Below are 10073 nucleotides of genomic sequence, written 5' to 3' on the forward strand. Positions count from 1 at the left end.
AAATTGAGGTTCGAGTTTTTTAATTGAGAAGATGGTACATAAAAGTTTAAACCTTCTAATTTGTTTCATCCAAATTGAACTATAATTATTAGAAAATACATATTTAACATATTTGTTTCAAGGATGAACACTGTGTGCAGACATTACTTGCTTTGAGCAATGATTGGAGTTATATTTGATATTATACTGATTGAGAGAGTATATTAGCGAAAATATCTTATATCTATTATATCTTTGAAATTCATTTGAATTCATGATAAGTGAACTCTTAAGAGAATCAAAGTGCATGTGTTACTTAGTGTTTTACTAAGAAAGTACTTTTTATTATGTTATATTAATAAAGTATTTTTTTTCTTCCTGTACAACTTCTTTCTTTATTTTTATGCAGGTAATATTTTAAGTTCCTCTTCTCAGCACTTCTTTAATTCCTGGCTAAATGAGTGATCTTCAAGGTGAACTTAGCACTACACTTAATGCAACCAGCTGAGCAAAGATGAAAATAAAAGGCAGACATGCACTTGAAGGTTATTCACTCAATCTCAGGAGGCAATCAACTTATTTAAGTCAGTTTTACTATTTTTTGAATGAACAGTTTAATAATTTAGGTTGTATTGCATTTGTAATGGGTTCACTTATGATCATTTTATATAAAAAGTAACATAATTATTATCATAATTTTATCTGTTAGTATTTATTTTGGATACTACCCCTTAGGACTGTGACATGTGTTCTTGACGATGTCATTGGAATCAGTTGGAAATAGGTGTGTTTTTATGTTAATATAGCAATGATTACCCCTCAAGACTTTTACATGGTGTTTTTTATGGTGCCAACTGTATTTTAGTTGTCAGATACGTGCGTTTTATATTAATTTAATAATGATTTATTCTCTAAAATTTATCTTGACAATCTCATTTGCTCTTCTATTTTGGTTCAGTCCATATCTCCAAATCAGTAGTTTCTCTCTTTTCTTGAGGGAGGATCTGGTGACTTCTTAGACTTTGGATAAAGGCATTGAGTCAATACATGATGTTTTATCAAGTCTTTCTCCAATTTTTAATGTGTAAAAGTTAATTTTAATATAGTGCTTTGCTTATGGCTGTAAAGGTGGACATCACTTCAAGAAATGGGGTAAGTTCAGTTACCAAAAGACTGTATTAGAAGTTGTCATATGCTGACTCAGCTGAATTGTTGGCTTTTAGACTTTTAAAGTGGAAGAAATGTTACTTCTATGAGGCATACTGGTGGAAAATATTTCCTAAGAAAAGAAGGATTCAACTTCTGCATTAGCTACACAAATATAACTTATAGGCCAGGTAAAAATATAGTGTGCATATGAGATATGTCAAATCGTTAAATTAGTCTGATTTCCCATCTAGATCAAACCTTTTCTATTTTGTATCTATGTTATTAAAATAAGTGTTTTTGTGTTTCAGGATATACTACTTGACATAAAATTAATTGCTCATAATTGTTTCTATTGAAAGATGTACATACCTTTTGTAATAATAAGAGTTAATCAAATTATAATTAGTTTAGTATAGGAATCAGGTAATTTGGTAGAGCTTGGTAATAATCAGAGCGTGATCTACATTCTCCGATTAAAGTTCAATTAGCTATAACTCCAGGTGCATTTGGTTCATGTCATATTGAAGGAGCTTTCCTAGAAGTAATTTTTGGTTTGACCTTTAAAACACTGTCAGAGTCGCTAATAAACAAGCAATGCAAATACATCATAGTGTTAAAGGTGTTGAACAAGGCAAGCTATTCTTTGTCAAGATTTAAACAGAAAATAATTGTAGTCGTATCACAAGTTTTAGCCAATAAAGTAAACATTAGTTACGAGCTGCAAGCAGAACCTGAGATCTGAAGGGAAACAAAAAATACATTTATTAGCTCATTTGGTTAATACTTATAAGGATATGAATTCAGAGACAATTACTTTGCCGATCTAGACAGGGAGGTGTCTGTCTCTGTTGTTGTATCAAGTATCCCATGTTCTAAAAGATTACAGAATTTCATTTTTGGGATATGTTGAACTTCATGTTTGAATCAACATTATTGTTTTTACTGTTTTGCTTAACACTTTTATAAAAGTTGGTGAAGACTTATACATAATTTTAAGGTGATTTTGTTGGATGGATTCATCTTTTAGCTGTTCGCAACAAGGTTTGTTTCTCTCCCTTATTCATTTGCAGCTTTGTGGTGGAACTTTTCAAGTTCTGACATTTGACATTTTTCATCCCATCAGGCAGGTTTATCATGATGGACTAAAGCTTGCCATCAGATGAAGTCAGTCCAGAGGATAAAAATAAGCTAAGCTAATGTATAACTTTACTTTTTAATAGTGATGGTTTGATGAGGGTAGAAAGCTTGAATCTTGACTCCCAATTCTTTTAAAAAGGTGGTTATGAATGTCAATGAGTCACAATGTAATCAGTTTTTGTGAATAATCTCTTAATAATATAGAGATATTTAAATTCATTTTTTCAGCTTAGACATGAATGAAGATTGGAGTTTGGAGGTCTCTTAATGATGTTTCTTTTTCCTGTAGGAAGGATCAGTCGATCAGGATTGCAAAGTGGTCAAAGAACCTAAATCATCAGTCCAAGTTGCCAGTAGATTTAGCTATTCTAATACTTCTGATGAAAAGAAGAAACATGGATTTGCACAAATAGTTTGTAAATTCATGCAGGGAGATAATGTAACTGCCCGTAATATATTGTTATACAAAATTGAAGTGTCTTATTGCAATGAATTTTAAGTATGTGTATCACTTTTTAGCAGACGTGGTAATTGAAATGTGGCTTTACTATTTCCACCCACGTGGTATTCAAAATATGACTTTACTATTCGGAATAATATGTGTATTACTTTGCTAAGCTAAGTAAGACTCTTTCCTATTTTCCTATTCTGTTTCTTTTCTAAATTTTAAATATTTTGAAATGCGGGACTTCTTAGGGGAAGCCTTGGTTTGAAATTGAGGTTCGATTTTTTTTAGTTGAGAAGATGGTACATAAAATTTTAAACCTTCTAATTTGTCTCATCCAAATTGAACTATAATTATTAGAAAATTCAGATTTAACATATTTGTTTCCAGGATGAACACTGTCTGCAGACATTACTTGCTTTGAGCAATGATTGGAGTTATATTGGATATTATACTGATTGAGAGAGTATGATTCACAGATACTAGATTCAACATCCAGTTTTATGAAGAAGAGATATGATTAGGGTTCTAATGAGACATTGATCAGATGGACACCAGCAAATACTGAAAGGTACTTTTTCCCAGTAGATCCTAATCATGTGAAGGACATTGATTTTGGTAGTAGTTCCTTGCTTGGAAAGACAACATTGTTAGTGGATGAGGAACCCCGTAAAGATAAGTTCCCAAATCTTAATCTTGCTTTAGGGGCAGACACACAAACAAATAACCATGACCAGGATCCGCCTCCTGGTAGGACAGTTATTATGTCGGAGGAAGATGCATATGCAGCTCTCTCGCTTTCACTTGCATTTCCCTTTGCAGATACAGAGCAGGTCGGGAAGCCATTTTCAACAAAAGAGCTGCTCCCATCTGGAGGGCCAAGAGGTCAGTTTTCATATAGGCTTTTCTGCTAAGTAGACACATGGGGACTGCTGTATATTATAGCCCATATGGTAGAAATATACCAATATCATGTATACTGATATTCATAGTGAGTTGTATGTGAAAGCTTAATCCTATGTGTTCATAAGCAGCATAGGATTTATAGATATTATATCTTACATTTTGATCTTTGGTTTGCAAGTGCATGGACAAAGCTGTTTGTGTATATAGAGTTGGAGAAAACTTTGGATTTATATAAAAAAATCAAGATTTTGGACCATTTTATTTTTCATAGGCATTAGTTTACCAGCAGCCTCTTTAAGTTACATATTTGTGTACTACAATTTTGGAATCTATCTTGAATCCTTACTGCTTATTGTTCTATCAATAAATTTTGGAAACTAAAAAGTGAGAAATGCCAAAATTTATCAGTGTTCAGTTTGCCAACAACCTGGATTCACCAAGTCACCAAACAGGTATAGGACTAAATCCATGGTTGTGGTCCCTTTTACCTGACAGGTATAAGAATCTATCCCCGATTCATTTGTGGTTCCTTCATAGACTTGGAACATAGATGTGGTTCCTTTATAGCACAATTTGTAATGATGGAAAAGAACCATCTTTGACATGAAATGCAAACATGACTGAGGTAATGGTTCAAGCTGCAGGAGGTGGAGAATGATAAAAGAGAAAGTTGCAGTGACATCTTAGGTCCTTATATTGATATGAAGATAATTAAAAAAATTTGAATTTCAAAAAACCAATTGGATGTATAAATATAGTAACAGATTGGAGCAGATCATGCATTATTTGAATTTAATTTTTTCCATAGATAACTTTGTTTTTGAAATTCAAATAATAACCATATAGATTAAGATGGGTCAATTGAACTTAAGTTGCAGTGACATCTTACCTCTGTTCTGAAATTACTTTTTAACTTTACTATATGAAAGGCATCCATGAATTTGTTTGTTGTGCTGTATGCATATGAGTGGTATACGGGTATGTTAATAGCATCAATTTTTCCGCCAACCTTTATAAGCCAATGGTGTCAAGTGTCATCACCAGAAACCATAGGATGCAAAGAGAGCTACATGTAGGAAACATATATTGTTGTTGTCTATAGAAGATTAGTAGGAACTAAAGATATTTTATTGTAGCCACAATTCGAATCTTATTTTAGCAGTGGTTGAGATTAGGATTATTTCTCTTAGAAGCTACTTTGGTTTTATTTTGTCCCATTTATCATCTAACATGTTAACTCTCTCTTCCAGACAGCAAAGATGATCTCGAGGCTTTGTTATTTTACTTAGATATTACATGCATGAGATACAAATCAAAGATTTTACAAGAACACTACATGTATAGGATACAAAACACTTGAGAATTACATGAATTTGAGCAAGTAATGTTCTTAAATTCTATATAACATTAATCGATTAAGTTAAGGTGTGTATACTTTAAAACTCTATCAATCAAGCAATATAATCTCAAGTTCTAACACTGATTCATGGTTCCATTGCATATATATACTGTATGAAAGCAAGATAAACTATAGACAAAGAATCGATTCATACCTCCATTGTAGAGAAAGAGTTTGATTTTACCGAGAGTGTTCTCTCCTTGGTGAAAAGAAGTTACTTTTTTCTTGAAGAAGTTGAGAATCCCAAAGTCACGGTAGTTTTTTTACGTGGGCTTCTTTTAAGACATGACTTTGATTTTATGTGGGCTTCTTTTAAGACAGGAGTTTTACATATCTCAAAATCAACTTATTTGGGTTGTTTGGGTTTTTCATTCTTTTGATATTTTCTCCCTTTTTATAATTTTTAAAAAAATGATTTTTACAAAATAGTGTTATATATTATGTTTTAATATAAGTGGGTTTTTGTATTATTTTGATTTTAAAATAAAATATTGCAATAAATTGTATGTTATGTAATATTTACTTAATTTTTTTAAAAAGTATTTAATTAAAAAAAATATTTACTCAGTTTTGTTGTACAAATTATTAAAACATTGACTACTAAAAACGTAAAAGAGAAATGTTAAAATAAGAGTTAAGAGACTTTTAATTGGTTAAAATGTGAGAGAAAGAAAACTAAAATAAAATACCGAGATTTAACGTTAAACTATAATATCAATTTTATATTTCAAAATAAACGGAACCTAAATAACTGTAATAAATAAATTAAATAAAACTAGAAGATAACCGTTTATGTTATAAAAATTACAAAATTCGAGAAATAAATTCAAAATTGAAGAAATTTGGAGCGCGCGTAACGAGTGCAAAAATTCCCTAGTAGCTTGTAATGTGTCAACTCCTACCTTTTTGCGTTACCTTTTTTTTAACAGCTAAGCACATATAGTCCCTATGTGTACTAATTTATATTGTTGACGTTGTTAACAGTGTTTGGTACACCTCATTCCCCAGACTGGTTACAACTTACAATACTTTCACTAGTTTCAACTTTCATGCCACAACTTTAGCTTACGCCTGCTTTTTAAACTTTTAATAATTGTTTTCAGCCTATAAGCATGGATATCACTCAACCCCACATATATTTATGATACACAATGATCCTAAAATTTGATTTCCTTTATGACACAATTCGCATAATTATTGATACATGTATAAAAAATAATATATGACCAAAATAGTTCAATGTGGTCAAAACATAATTATACAATTACATATATACTTTATTAAATAATTATCGAACTTTCAGAGGGGTACAATATCAACCCAAGTATTCAATCCTAATCCGCACTGAATTGTTATACCTTCTGTAAAACACTTACAATTTTCAAACTTAGTTCTAAGGTCCATTCTAACATGTACAACCAACTAGCAATTTACATGGACACCAAATTTATTTACCTTCCTCAAGAAACCTTCATCCAAATATTTGTAAAAAAAATTAAGTTTTTCTTAATCAAATTTCAGGGAGACGCCAAATTTATTTACCTTGCGCAAGATACCTTTATCCAAATACTTGTAAAAAAAATTCTAAGTTCTTCTTAGTCAAATTTCAGGAAGGCACCAAATTTATCTACCTCCCTCAAAACACCTTCATCCAAATACTTGTAAAAAAAATTAAGTTCTTCTTAGTCAAATTTCATGGAGGCACCAAATTTATTTGCCTTCCTCAAAATACCTTCATCGAAATACTTGTAAAAAAATTCTAAGTTCTTCTTAGACAAATTTCAGAGAGGCGCCAAATTATTTACCTTACTCAAGACATCTTTCATCCAAATTAAATTTTCTAACTTCTTCATAGTCAAATTTCAGGGAGTCATCAAAATTATTTACCTTCCTCAAGACACCTTTATCCAAATACTTATAAAAAAATTCTAAGTTCTTTTTAGTCAAATTTCAGGGAAACACCAAATTTATTTACCTTCTTCAAAACACCTTCATCCAAATACTTGTAAAAAAATTCTAAATTCTTCTTAGTCAAATTTCAGGGAGGCACCAAATTTATTTACTTTTCTCAGGACACCTTCACCTTCATCTAAATACTTGTAAAATTTCTCAAAGTTTTTCTTAATCAAATTTCATGGGTATACCAAATTTATTTACCGTCCTCAAGAAACTTACCCAAATACTTGCACAATTTTTTAAAGTTATACTTACTCAAATTTTAGGAAGGCACCAAATTCAGTTACCTTCCCCCAAAAAGCCATCACTAATGGACACAACCCGCTAATATTATCCGAGGAAAATACAGTTCAAAATAGCATTCACACTAGCAAATGGAGAAGAAAATTAACCGTGTTTCATTTCTTAGAAAAAGATTACAACACAAGGAGAGCTAACGAAGGACATACCCTGCAAATTCTCATTATGATACAAATTAAAAGATCTACAAGCAAAATATTACAACACAATGGGGACTAATGAAGGATGGGCCCATCAAGACCTCTTCAAGACACAAATTAAAAGGCTTACAACCAGAGTTCAGAAAGCATCTTCAACATCAAACTCCTCACGTTCCACCTCTTTCTCCACTTCTTGCAACTTCATCAATACAACTTCTCGCTTTGCAGCTTCCCACATTCTCAACCGATCAATCTTGACCATATAGAAGCTATGCAACTTGTTCTTCTCCCGAACTAACTCCTCGATCGCCTCACAAGCATGAGCACTCAAGGGTTCATCAATCCATACATCATAAGGACACTCTCTAATGGCACAACGTTTGAATCTTCGGCCAACATTACTCCCAACTCAAATAATTTTCACAACCAAAGTCTTGTCGCAATAACAAGTAGTTCTCCTTTCATCCATGATAAAATTCACAAGCCCTGCACAAGTAAGCAAAGAGATAATAAAATTCAAATAATCAAGATAAGAAAACTGTTCAACAAAACTCAAGTATTTATACACCCTCATTAGCTAGAGGTTGTAAATGGCCATTAAGACACAATTATCAAGTCACATCAAGGTCCTTCAACCCACTAAAGTAAGTTGAAGGAATGGGGGCAATGATAATATTTGCATTGAGTTCACCTATTTACGCTATGTGTTAAGTCATGCCCCAAGTCATCACGTAGATAATCTGTGACGCCCTCCAAACTCGGGTCAGAAGTTTGGGGTTCATAACACACACACATCATTTAAACCTGATTATAAAAATAATAATATGCAATGACCCTACTTACCATAATCCACGGATCATAATAGGTTAAAGTATGCACACAAGCCAAAACCACACTTATATTACAAACGTACCAAATCCCAACTAGTTAACTTATATCTGATTAGTAAACATTCTTATAAACTTTCAAACTTAAACTATTACAAAAGTCTTCAGCTAGCTTATTCCGTCTTAACCTGTAATCCTAGCTCGCACACTTGACTGGAGGTTCTCGCTACCAACCAGTTCCTTCTTAATTGGAAAAGAACATAAACAGAATCACAAAAGTGAGCTAACTAGCTCAGCAAGTCATAGTGACAATACTGAGATTAAACAATAATCAAATGAAATGATTTTAGGGAATTAAGTTTACTGATAAGCAATGATTAGAATTGGATATTCATTTTTAATTTAAAAACCAAGGTTAGGTTGCTGATCAGTCATGCACTAAGCTCGAGTAAGGCATACAACTCTGCTCTATATACTGGATCCAAGGCACACATTGGCCTAATACGACCACGAATCTGGTCTGACCACGAATCTGGTCCACATTTTAAAATAATCCAATTCTATAACAATAATAGAATAAACAATGTAGATCAATAAGCAGAATCATAAACAACATTTATCTTCAAGCATAAGGTGATTTGCAATCACCAAAATGGTATAACAAGGTAAGTACAAAAATTGGCTATGAGCCGGTAAAAGAATCGGATAAAGAAGAATCAAGGTCTCGTGGTTATAAGGATTAATCTTCTGATGTATAAGGTATGAAGGTTTGTATGTTAAACAATTCTGGTTCAGTGATCAATGTATAGTTTGTATGTATTTATGGAGTAGTTCGTATATTTGCGGTTCGTATCTAGGTATTTAACAATCAATGGTTTACAACGAATAAGGCTTACAACTCAAAATCAATAACTGGAATCAAATTTTAAGGTTAAATACTTCAAAGCACTTGCAGTATCAAACATAACTATTCCAAACACATATCAAGATAGTTTAGGAATCGCTTGCCTTTTCTCAATCTGCTGACGCTTCACTTGTTATCGTTCACCGACTCCCAATCACTGACTACCTGCTTCCCCTTTCTATGCCTTGCTTCCTATGCTAGACATCACAAGTATCTATCAATACTCATTCTCACGTTATTTTATTCGATACAAGCATCTATATACCCTTCGTTTCACCCAAATCCGACTTACGGATTGAAAGTTACGATAAAAACAGTTAAACAATACTCACATAAGCATATCATACATCAATCGGATCACATATAGCACATATCATGTAAGATATTCAATAAAATAAATTTTCAAAGAAGATTTAAGGTTAAAATGATTTTCCAGGAATTTAATACGAACTTTTAACCATTTTTTCGAAATTAAAACGGGTCGTCGAGTTATTTATAAACAAAAAAGGTTCGAATACCCGACTCTGACTTTAAAATCATTTTATAATAATTATCGAGGCTTGAAAATAATTTAAAATAATATTTTAAAACTCGAAACTAGTTTTCAAAATTTTTAAATCAAAAGAAATAATTAAATTAAACTGATAAAAATAATCAATTAAAATTAATTAATAATCAATTAAATCAATTAATCAATTAATATTTAAATTAGTTTATCAATTAAATAATTAATTAACTAAATAATTCAGATTTATTTTTGAATTGAAAATAATTTTTGAAATTAATATAATGATTTTTTTTGGAATTTATAATAACTAAAAATGAATTTCTAAAATTAAAATAAATAGAAAATATGATTTTTAAATAATTTTAAAACAGGAAACCTATTTTTACAAGTTTTACAAACTATTGGGACTAAACTTCACCATCT

This window comes from Apium graveolens, chromosome 10, assembly GCF_009905375.1.
Source record: "Apium graveolens cultivar Ventura chromosome 10, ASM990537v1, whole genome shotgun sequence".
In the NCBI taxonomy this organism is placed as follows: Eukaryota; Viridiplantae; Streptophyta; class Magnoliopsida; order Apiales; family Apiaceae; genus Apium; species Apium graveolens.